Here is a 9494-nt window from a genome sequence, read left to right on the forward strand (position 1 = left end):
TACTCTTAGTTCATATTATCCACTATCTTGTTTATCTTGTTTATGTTTATATCACCCTTAGTTTATATACCCTTGAATATATATTTCATCATATAGGATATATCACTTTGTGCATATTGCTTATTCTTGCTTATAACTCTTGTATATCTATCTTGCAAGAATACAACTTGTTAATTAATTTTAATTGGCATTTAAATCGGATTAGATTAGCATAAGACCCTAATCACCCCCCTCTAGGGTCTAACACAAATGTCTTGAGCCAATGTCCGAGTACCAGGCACTACAACGCTGAATAAACCCATGTCATTCCTCACTCCGGAATGAAGGTAGGGCAGAGGCATTCGAAGAAGCTATTTTTTTAGACAGTCTATCTTGAAATGATCGAGGGAGTATATATTATAGCAATAGCGCTTGGAGTATAAATGAAAGGAGTAGAACGAAGTGTCGCATTGGGAAACATGGGTATTGAAAATCTTAAAAACCCGTAGGTTCCTAATTTTAAAGGAATTCCTGCTAAGATGACGGATCTAGCCGTAGGTGCCTCTACATGGGCTTCGGGTAACCAAATATGAACTGGTACCATAGGCACTTTGACGGCCAGCCGTAGGTGCCTCTACATGGGCTTCGGGTAACCAAATATGAACTGGTACCATAGGCACTTTGACGGTGAAAGAGGCGAAAGAAGCAATCCATAGAAAGATTTGGCGCCGCTCACTAAATTCTGTGGTTAATAAGATTTGTAAATCGATGATTCCTGTTTGGAGAAGAATCAACAGAATTGCTAATAGCATAAAAACTGATCTAAGTGAAGTATATAGGAAAAATTGATATGCTGCCTTGATCTTTCTTTGTCTCGAACCCCATACCCCTATAATAATAGTAGAGTAAGGGGTGGTCCCAAAGCGGAATTGACCGGTCTTTCTCTAAGCGAGCTATATCGGCTTGACAGGATTCAAAGCTTGAAGCAAATCAGCATTAGCTTTATCCTTCTTAGTGATGTTTACCTGCATTTGTGTCACACGACTTTGTAGCTTCCAAAGTTTGAGTTCAGCTGACATCTGTGCATCACGCCATTCCTTTAGCCTTGATTCCATTAGGGCAGTTATATAAGAGGAAGCACCACTAGCCTGAAGTTTTCTCGACTTCTTGATTTTCTGTTCTAGGGGAACCAAGTATGCTTCAACGGAATGGCCAAATTTGAATACCTTTCTTCCCTAATCCCTAACAAATGTCGATCAAGGGATCTCCTGAAGTTGTCAAAAGATGACCCCTTATGAAGGATTCGATCGATCAAGATGTTTAAGAAGGAGACGAAGCTATGAAGATCTGAGCAGATAACGGCCCTATCTGGATCCTCATACGTCATCAATGCTTTGATGGGCTCGAGTAGTGACAGAGGAGGCACTACAATAGGAGCAAGGAAAGTAAGCACTCAAAAGAATTGTCGAATACACATTTAATACTTGGATTTCAAAAGTAATGGTGAGCAAAAACTTACCAAGTCCAATAGAAGATCCTTCAGTTTGGCTCTCTTCTCCCGATGGTATTAACTCAGTTTCGAGAGCAACTGGAGCTTTCTCAGGGATGGCGATCGCTGATGTACCCGCTTTGTTAGTTGACATAGTGGCTGGGACCTTCACTGACATCGGATCGGAGCTAACAAGAGTCTTGGGTTAGGAAGGAGATGGTTGAATTTTAGTAACAGTCTGCTCCAAACTTGAAGGGCCCAAGTCTTGAGCTTGCTCTAAAGCCCCCGAAGCTCTAGTTGTATCGGCACCAATGACCGATCTCATAGTTAAATTTCCCTTATAGTCGTTTGAAATTAAGTAATAAAGGGACGATTGCGACTCAAGAAAAAAATCCATACCTACAGATGAACCAGCTTTAGTAGCTGGTCCTGTAGCCTCACTAGGAGCTTTCTCCAATAATAAGTCGAAGATCAACTGATGATCAACTTCAGAAAGACTTATATCGAGGGTGTGTTCATCAAAATCTCCGACCTTAGTTTCATGAATGACTTCCTCTTTGTCTGGCTCCTTCATCATAAAGTCGATGGAGCTATTTGTGGGTGATGAAGAGTGAGAGGATGAGAGATGGGGCCGCTTCCTACTTCGACTTTATGCCTGGTTCTTAGAGCTCAGGATGGACGAATGACCTACATACGCAAGAATCATAAGAGGACGGAGCTTGTTTCCCCATGATACCTCTGACGATCAAGTCAGTAGGCGGACTTGGGTGGGGTGAAGGGAGAACACTGTGCTCTCTTAGTGTAGTATGTGCTTTGTACGGGCTTTTTGATTGCGAAAAACCGAATCCCTTTTTAGGGAGAATAGCATCTGTATTTATAGAGGATGCTGAGGGCAAAGTAGTTACTTCACAAGTGTGTGGTAGATAGTGGTGAGGGGTGAGCTGGAGGTTAACTCACCCTTTACTCTATGTGTTGGCTTGTGAGTGATGGGAGGTCACTTTGATGATATGGGGGAAGCAGTGGCCGGCTTGTCGGTGAGTGACGGGAGGTCACTTCAATGATATAGGGAACCAGCAACCGATGAGGCTTGATGGTGAGCAGCGAGAGGTCACTTCAGTGATATAGGGAACCAGCGGCCGACGAGGCTTGACGGTGAGTGACAGGGGACATATTAATGATCATCAAAGGTTTTTTAAAGGATATTAAGCTATATTCTGAATCTTTATTAGGAGGAGTGCTGGTTAATGTCGAGTAATGATCCCTTGACATGAAGAGAGTCGACTGAGTTTGCCTCTCGAGTCGTCTTTGAGAGAATGATGCCGACTCGACTGAGGGAGTGACGGCCCAACTATCCCTTAGGTCGACTCCAAGGAGTGTTGAATTTTTGGAGTATTGATTTTCACACCGTCTAATACCGTCTTTCGAGTCGGCAGATCGTGTTGGCTTGGCTGAGGAGTCGAGATGCCTTAAGTCGACCAATAATATCTCTTGAGACGGTCCACCTAGTGGGTAAAGGTGTCGGCTTGTGGGGTTTCATATTTGTGGAGAATAGGGGACACCCCATAACAGCTAGCCCATTTCGCTTGGATGTGGTTATGGCCGTATCCAAGGTAAAACAATAAGTAAACAGAGACCGAGTAAGTGGAGAACTGGCTTTCTGGACGCTGACGTCACCAGACATCAGTAAGACTGTGTCGGGGTTGTTCTTTTGTCAGATCGTGGGCTTTTTAAGGGAAGAAGGTGAAACGTCATTCAACAGCATTTCAAATTCCAAGGCTAAATCTTAGCCGCGGGATGAAATGGGTTTAACGACTTGGATACGCTGACAGTTGTTAAGCAAAAATTATATATCACCGTTAGGGATTCTTATCCGATCAAATTGTTCTTCTCGCCCAATTCTTCTTTAACTTGTCTTTTTTGCTGGTTGCCTTCCTCCCCATCTCTTCATGGATCTAGAAGTAGTTAACTATCGTGAATATCTAGAGATTATTCACTCGAAGGTGACTTTGGCCTAATTGAAGACAATATCCACAAAGTTTAACATTCCTGAGGGATATAAGTTGTCGGTCCCGACGGGATCAGAGGCTATTTACGACCATGGGCCTGGACGGCACCCCCTCTATCTGAACCACCTGGAATGTGGATTGATATTGCCCTTGTCTCCCATCTTGAAGCAATTATTTAGGGATTTGGGGATTTCTCCTACACAAATGAAACCGAACGCCATAGCCATTGCTGTGTCTTTCACAGTCATATGCAGTTGGTTGGCCATCAGGCATACCCCGAAGCTCTTTGCTCATTTTGTGGTCGTAAAGGGGAGTTAGAGAGAGTCCTACTATTACTTTCAGACGTCGGGAGACTTCAAGTTAATCATAGATCTCCTGGATTTCTATAAAGAATGGAAGGAGAAGTTCGTATAGGTGGCTGGGGATGACTTGGAGATATGTTGTTCTGATTGGCCCGAGATTCAGAGGGATGCACTTGCCAAGAGGGCACTGTCTAAGGAAGAGAAAGTCTATCTTGAATCAATCAAGAAGTTCACAGGCTCTCGCTGTTTTGAGGATCTGCTTGATAGGTCAGTTTTATGAATGACCGTGGTGTCGGTCGTGCCGGCGACCAATCATGACACGGATAGAGCCATTGGTCTTATTACTGGATCGGTAGGAGCAACTGCAATGCCTCCAGCCAGGTTAGCCGATCCTAAGGAGGGACCTTCTACCTAGCCGGTGAAGTGCCTCCGCTCATATGCTCCTTCTTTAAATGCCCAATTGGTCGCCGAAGAGAGGGTGTCTTCCCTTACTCACAGAAGGAGAAGAAGGGAGGTCGAAGGGGTACTTCAACCGAGAGGTGGAGGGATGCAGATGGCTAGGGTTCCTCTGGACGATTCGCAAGAAGACTCGATCCAGAGAGGGTCGGCCGAGGCCCTTCCAGGAGAGAGAGCGGAGGGATCTGAATACCCTCATGAGTCGTCTCAACAGGGGAAGGAGATGGTTCATGTAGAGACGAGACCACCTGCTACCGATCGGAAGTACCCTTTTCCGCATAGCTTTTCTGATATGGACGAGACAGAATGAGACTAGCTGAGGTCTTGCATTATTGGGCATCCTCTGTTTGCTGCCAAGTATGCGAAGGAGCCCCAGCCAGAGTTCTGAAGCTAAATGTCATCTCGATGCTAGGGGGACTATCATTAGGTCTTGCCGAATCCAGCAAGGGCTATCGATCAGCTCCGTCTCCTAGAAGATGAAAAGCTTCTTAGGAGGATTCTTGACCTTAGTCTTCATCAAGCTCTTTGTAGTTATTTTCTCTGATGGGCTTTATTGGAAAATAAGTTATTCGGTGGGGTAGATCATCTTTGGACCTCACATCAAAAGATTTTTGAGAAGATTGATCTATTGAAGACAAACGAGAAAGTCCTTTAACAACAGCGTGTCGAAGGGTATACTTCTGACGCCTTGCAAGTTGCTAAGCTTAGACGAGAGTTAAACAAGGCGCTTCAAGAGAGGGATCGTGCTGAGGTCTTAGCCCGAGTAGAGAAGGTGGTGGCGGCTCATGCGAAGTGTTAGTTAGACGCATGAGAAGTAACCATTGCCCAACTTCAAGAAGAAATCAAACGGCTGAAGTCTAAGTCCCACCAGAAGGTTGTCAATGAGCATCATCATGAGATTCTTGATAGTTAGCATTAGGATATCATCGACGAATATCAGGGGAGTTTAGCTGGCTGAACCGAAGTGGCGCTAGCTTGCAAAGCTGAATGTGATTACATATCGGCTCAGATCCCGACCGATTTAGTGAATAGTCCTAACTGCCTTCACTATCCTTCCATGGTCGCTAACTATTTAAGCGAGTTGGAAGAGTTGGAAACACGAGGAGCAGGATTTGATCTGAGTGGGTTTGAGGATACTTCGAATAAGGAACAAGATCACTCAACTCCTCGCTGGTTACTCCGAGAAGTTCTCCCCCTCCGACTCCCGGAGCTAGAATGGATCTTTAGCGGGCTTCATAGGAGTTTTCTATTGATATTGTAAATTCCAATTTCTATAATACTTAATTAATGAATGAAAAAGTATAGAATTTCATGAAGGAGGCATGCTTCGACGTGAGGATCTCTCCTTCCCAACTTGCCCAGAACGTGGTGGGAATTCTGATAGCTTTCATAGTCATCTGTTCTTGAGTTAGCATCTTGCCTACCATGAGGTTGTTTAGGTAATTGGTTGGTATCAAGTCAACCAAAAAGGATCCGCACTTCTCCTATCATTATATTGGCGGCTTCAAATTGATTTTCTATGCTCCATAGTCTAATAAGGACTGGAAGGAACACTTCATATGGGTTTTGGGAGCCGACGTGATTCTCTCCTGCTCAAAATGGCCAGAGATAAATAAGGATTCCTTGAGGCCGCGTCCTCTTGAGGCTAAGGACAGGAGACAACTGGAGAAGATCCGGTCTTATGCTGGATCTCGGGAAAGAAACAATCTATTTGACCCGGCGTCGCTTCGGGTGGTGCATATCTCGATTGGTTTACCCTCGGAGGCCGACCTAGCTAGGGTGAACTTGTTGGCGCTTCCTCTTCCCGGGGGTCAGGAAGCAGGGTTTGCAGGTGAGAGGCTAGAACTCATGACTAGGCCTCGAAAGAGGCCAAGAGGAAATTTAGACGCTGAGGAGGCGTCTAAGTTAAGGCCTCAGATGGACAGGTTAGCTGCTGAGCTGGGAGTGGGGAAGAAACCCAAGAAGTCATCCACTCGACGTCGTAATCTTCCCGTCATGGCCTAGGCTTCGGAGTCGACCCAAGTCGCCCCTATTTTAGAGAAACATCCATTTGTAGGATAATCGAGAGTCGGGGTGAATGAGACTGATACGATTGTCGGCACCTCTGTTAGTGCTGAAGCAGCCGATCCTGCTTCTGAGCTCGTATTATCCCGCTGACCAGGCAAAGAGCTAGCTGAGTTGGCAGGGGATATAGCTGAACTGATTATACCCTTCTTCCAGCCCCAGGTAGAAGAGACCACCAAAGATTATGATATCGATGAGGAGGGAGGTATTTGGCCCTTCCCTCATTGGATTTCGGAGGTAAACACCGAAGAATAGGAGAGTGCCAGGGTGATGCTATCGGGAGTGCCGCTAGGCTCTTGCTCCCCGAGAAGGGAACTCTCTAAGGATGACAAGTTTGTCCCTTCAAATTTTCTTGATAGGGAGACTTTAGTTCTTGGGTCCCTCTCTGCTCCTATTACGGCTGTGCAGCAATTTTCTCTGCCGAATGACAATAAGGTCTTAAGGAGGATGCCAAGCTTCGGCTTTCACCTAGCCCTCAAGGTTCATCTAGTCCGAGGGGCTTTGTTGGAGCAGGAGCTATATGAACTGTTCACACATATGCACGATGCCCTATGAGAATGGAAGTACGAGTTGGCAAAGGAGAGGGCGTCCAGGGAAGAAACCGTGAAGAAGGCCGTTGCTCTAGAGGCTAAGGTGGAAAGCGTCGATGTTTACTGGTGCAGAGAAATGAACGCCAGGGAACAAGTTCTGGAGGGGCTTCGGGCTAAGGGGTGTAGGCAATCGTCCATAATTACGGAGTTGAAAGGTGAAATAGCTCGGCAAAGGAGGGAGATCAATCATCTCTAACGAGACGTCATTGATCAAGACCAGAAGTTGACCACTTTGACCGAGGAGGTTGACTCTGAGAGGGCCCTCAAAATATCCGCTAAGGAAACTGTTTGATCGAGTCGCCTCTCTATCGATCAATTAAGGTGAGATCTCGAGAAAGAGCAGTCTCCACAGCATAGGGCGAAGATAGTTAAAGACTAACGCCATAGCCCCATTGGAAAAGTTGAGGTGGACCGCCCATGTTGGGGAGCCTGTCAATGAAGGACCCAGTTCGATGACTCCAGGTACATCTTCAAGAGGTAACTTGCCTCTATTGGCCATAGTTTCCTTCCTCCTCCTTCATACTTATATCTTTTTGTGTCAGATTTTTCGATTGATGATTTCGATGGGGAAGGCCTGCCTATGGACACTCCTATGTTCAACTTCATGTATGACTCTCCTCAGATTGATGGCCAGCCGCCTCAGGATATGTTTCCTGAGTCTGTACTCCCTCAGACTCCCGGGAACGGTTATTTTGAAGGTACGTGCCTCTTCTCAAGCTAACTATAGGACTAGCCCCTTCTTTGACTAATGCAACTATAATATGATGTTTCTGTTTTGTGCCTAACAGGAGCTTTCGCTGAGACTGACCCTGTTGAGCCGGCTGTGCGACCAACTCCACCAGTCGATGCAGCTACAGTCGTTACACCTCCACTACCCCCAGTGACTCGAGGGGAAGGAGGTATAATTTAATTAACTGAGTAATGCCATTCATTTCCTCATTGAGGCTTTTGACGAATTTCTCTTCTTTGTGTAGGGCTTCCTTCTCAGCTTCATGTCCTCGTTAAGGAGTTGTTATCGGGGAATGACCCTGAGAAGATCATCATCAGCGTAGAAGTCCGCTCTTATTTCTCCTCCCTGAATGCTATAATTGGCAAACTCCTCCACGACAGACTTTCTCTTCGCCAGTTTAAACCCTACCTTAATTCCAAGATAAATTTGATAAGGGACATAGGATATCCAGATCTGGTGACGGCTATGGTTGATGACCTTGATCGCTTAGAGCGTGAGCTTCAGGTGTTTCATGAGCTCCGGGATGTAGGTGCCTCTTCATTCATTGCTGCCGAGTTGGATGCTCGCTTACAGACATGGCGCAGTACTCGGACGGTTGCCGAGCTCGAGATTCAGGTGCAGCGGGGCCGAATAGATCGAGTTGAGGCTGACCTTGCCACTAGATCATCTTCACTTGATGAGCTTGATTCTCAGATAGATCAGCTCCGGCGAGAACTCCGTGAGAAGGAGGACGCGAAGATGCACGTTCAGCAAGCACATGCTGCTTTATCTGATGAGCTGAAGTCCTTGAAGCAGACACTGGCTGAGACAGAGGAGGTTGCTGTGAGGACTTTAGCCGCGAGCGAAGAGTCCGTCAGAGCTGGGCTGCAGGAGGAGCTTAGGCGAGCTTATGATGAGAAGCTGTCTGAGTTTAGTCAGCAGGTTTTTAGCCATGGGCTTGATGTATGATCCTATTTGCTGAAAACTTTGACATTTGATTCTCTTAATGGAACTGTTTTTTTTATCTTTATCTTTATTATGATTCCTCATTGCGTTTGAAATGATTGACCATAATATTCATAGGATTTTTGGCAAACCCTCAGCCTTCAACGTGTTTGATTAGCCTTTACCGACTACCGTTTGAGTCGGGCTAGCATGCGGATTGTCGCCAACGTTGCACAGTTTACGTGCAGCCCCGGGTTTAGTCTTTTTCCGCCACCAAAAAGACACCAGAAGACCATTATCTGGGGTATTGTATTACCTGAAACCTAAGCAACGGATAAGTCTGCGCTTAACCCGCTCGCTGCCGGTTAGTCCTAACGCTTAAAAAGAACACTTCGTTCCGCATATCAACATTGCGGGCAGTGAGTTGTTAATAACGTACCAAATCCATGCCTTGCACGCATGGGGAATGTTCATCCTGAATATCCTAAGAAAGGCATATGCCCGATCGCCTAACACGCTAGTGCCGCGTTTGAGTCTTTCGCCGTAGAAAAAAGACACCAGAAGACCAGTCTGGGGTATTTTATCCCGAAACCTAAGTAGGGATAAAGTCAACACCTAACACTGTGTTGCTGGTAGCCTATTCCCATAACAATGGTAAAGCCTATGTATTCAACATCATAGCACAAAGTCTAAGAAATTCACTCTCTAGCACAACGTTACATGCGCGAACGGAGTTAGACAATCCGCCATGCTAGCCGACTCAAACGGTAGTCGGTAAAAGCTAATCAAACCCGTTGAAGGCTGGGGTTAGCCAAAAAATCCTAAATCAACACCTAACACGTGCCGCCGGGTAGCCTATTCCTGTAACAATGGCGAAGTCTTATGTTATTCGACATCATAGCACAAGTCTAGGAGTTCATTCCCTGTAGCACAACGTAATGCGGAACGCCGTTC

This window comes from Asparagus officinalis, chromosome 4, assembly GCF_001876935.1.
Source record: "Asparagus officinalis chromosome 4, Aspof.V1, whole genome shotgun sequence".
NCBI lineage: Eukaryota > Viridiplantae > Streptophyta > Magnoliopsida > Asparagales > Asparagaceae > Asparagus > Asparagus officinalis.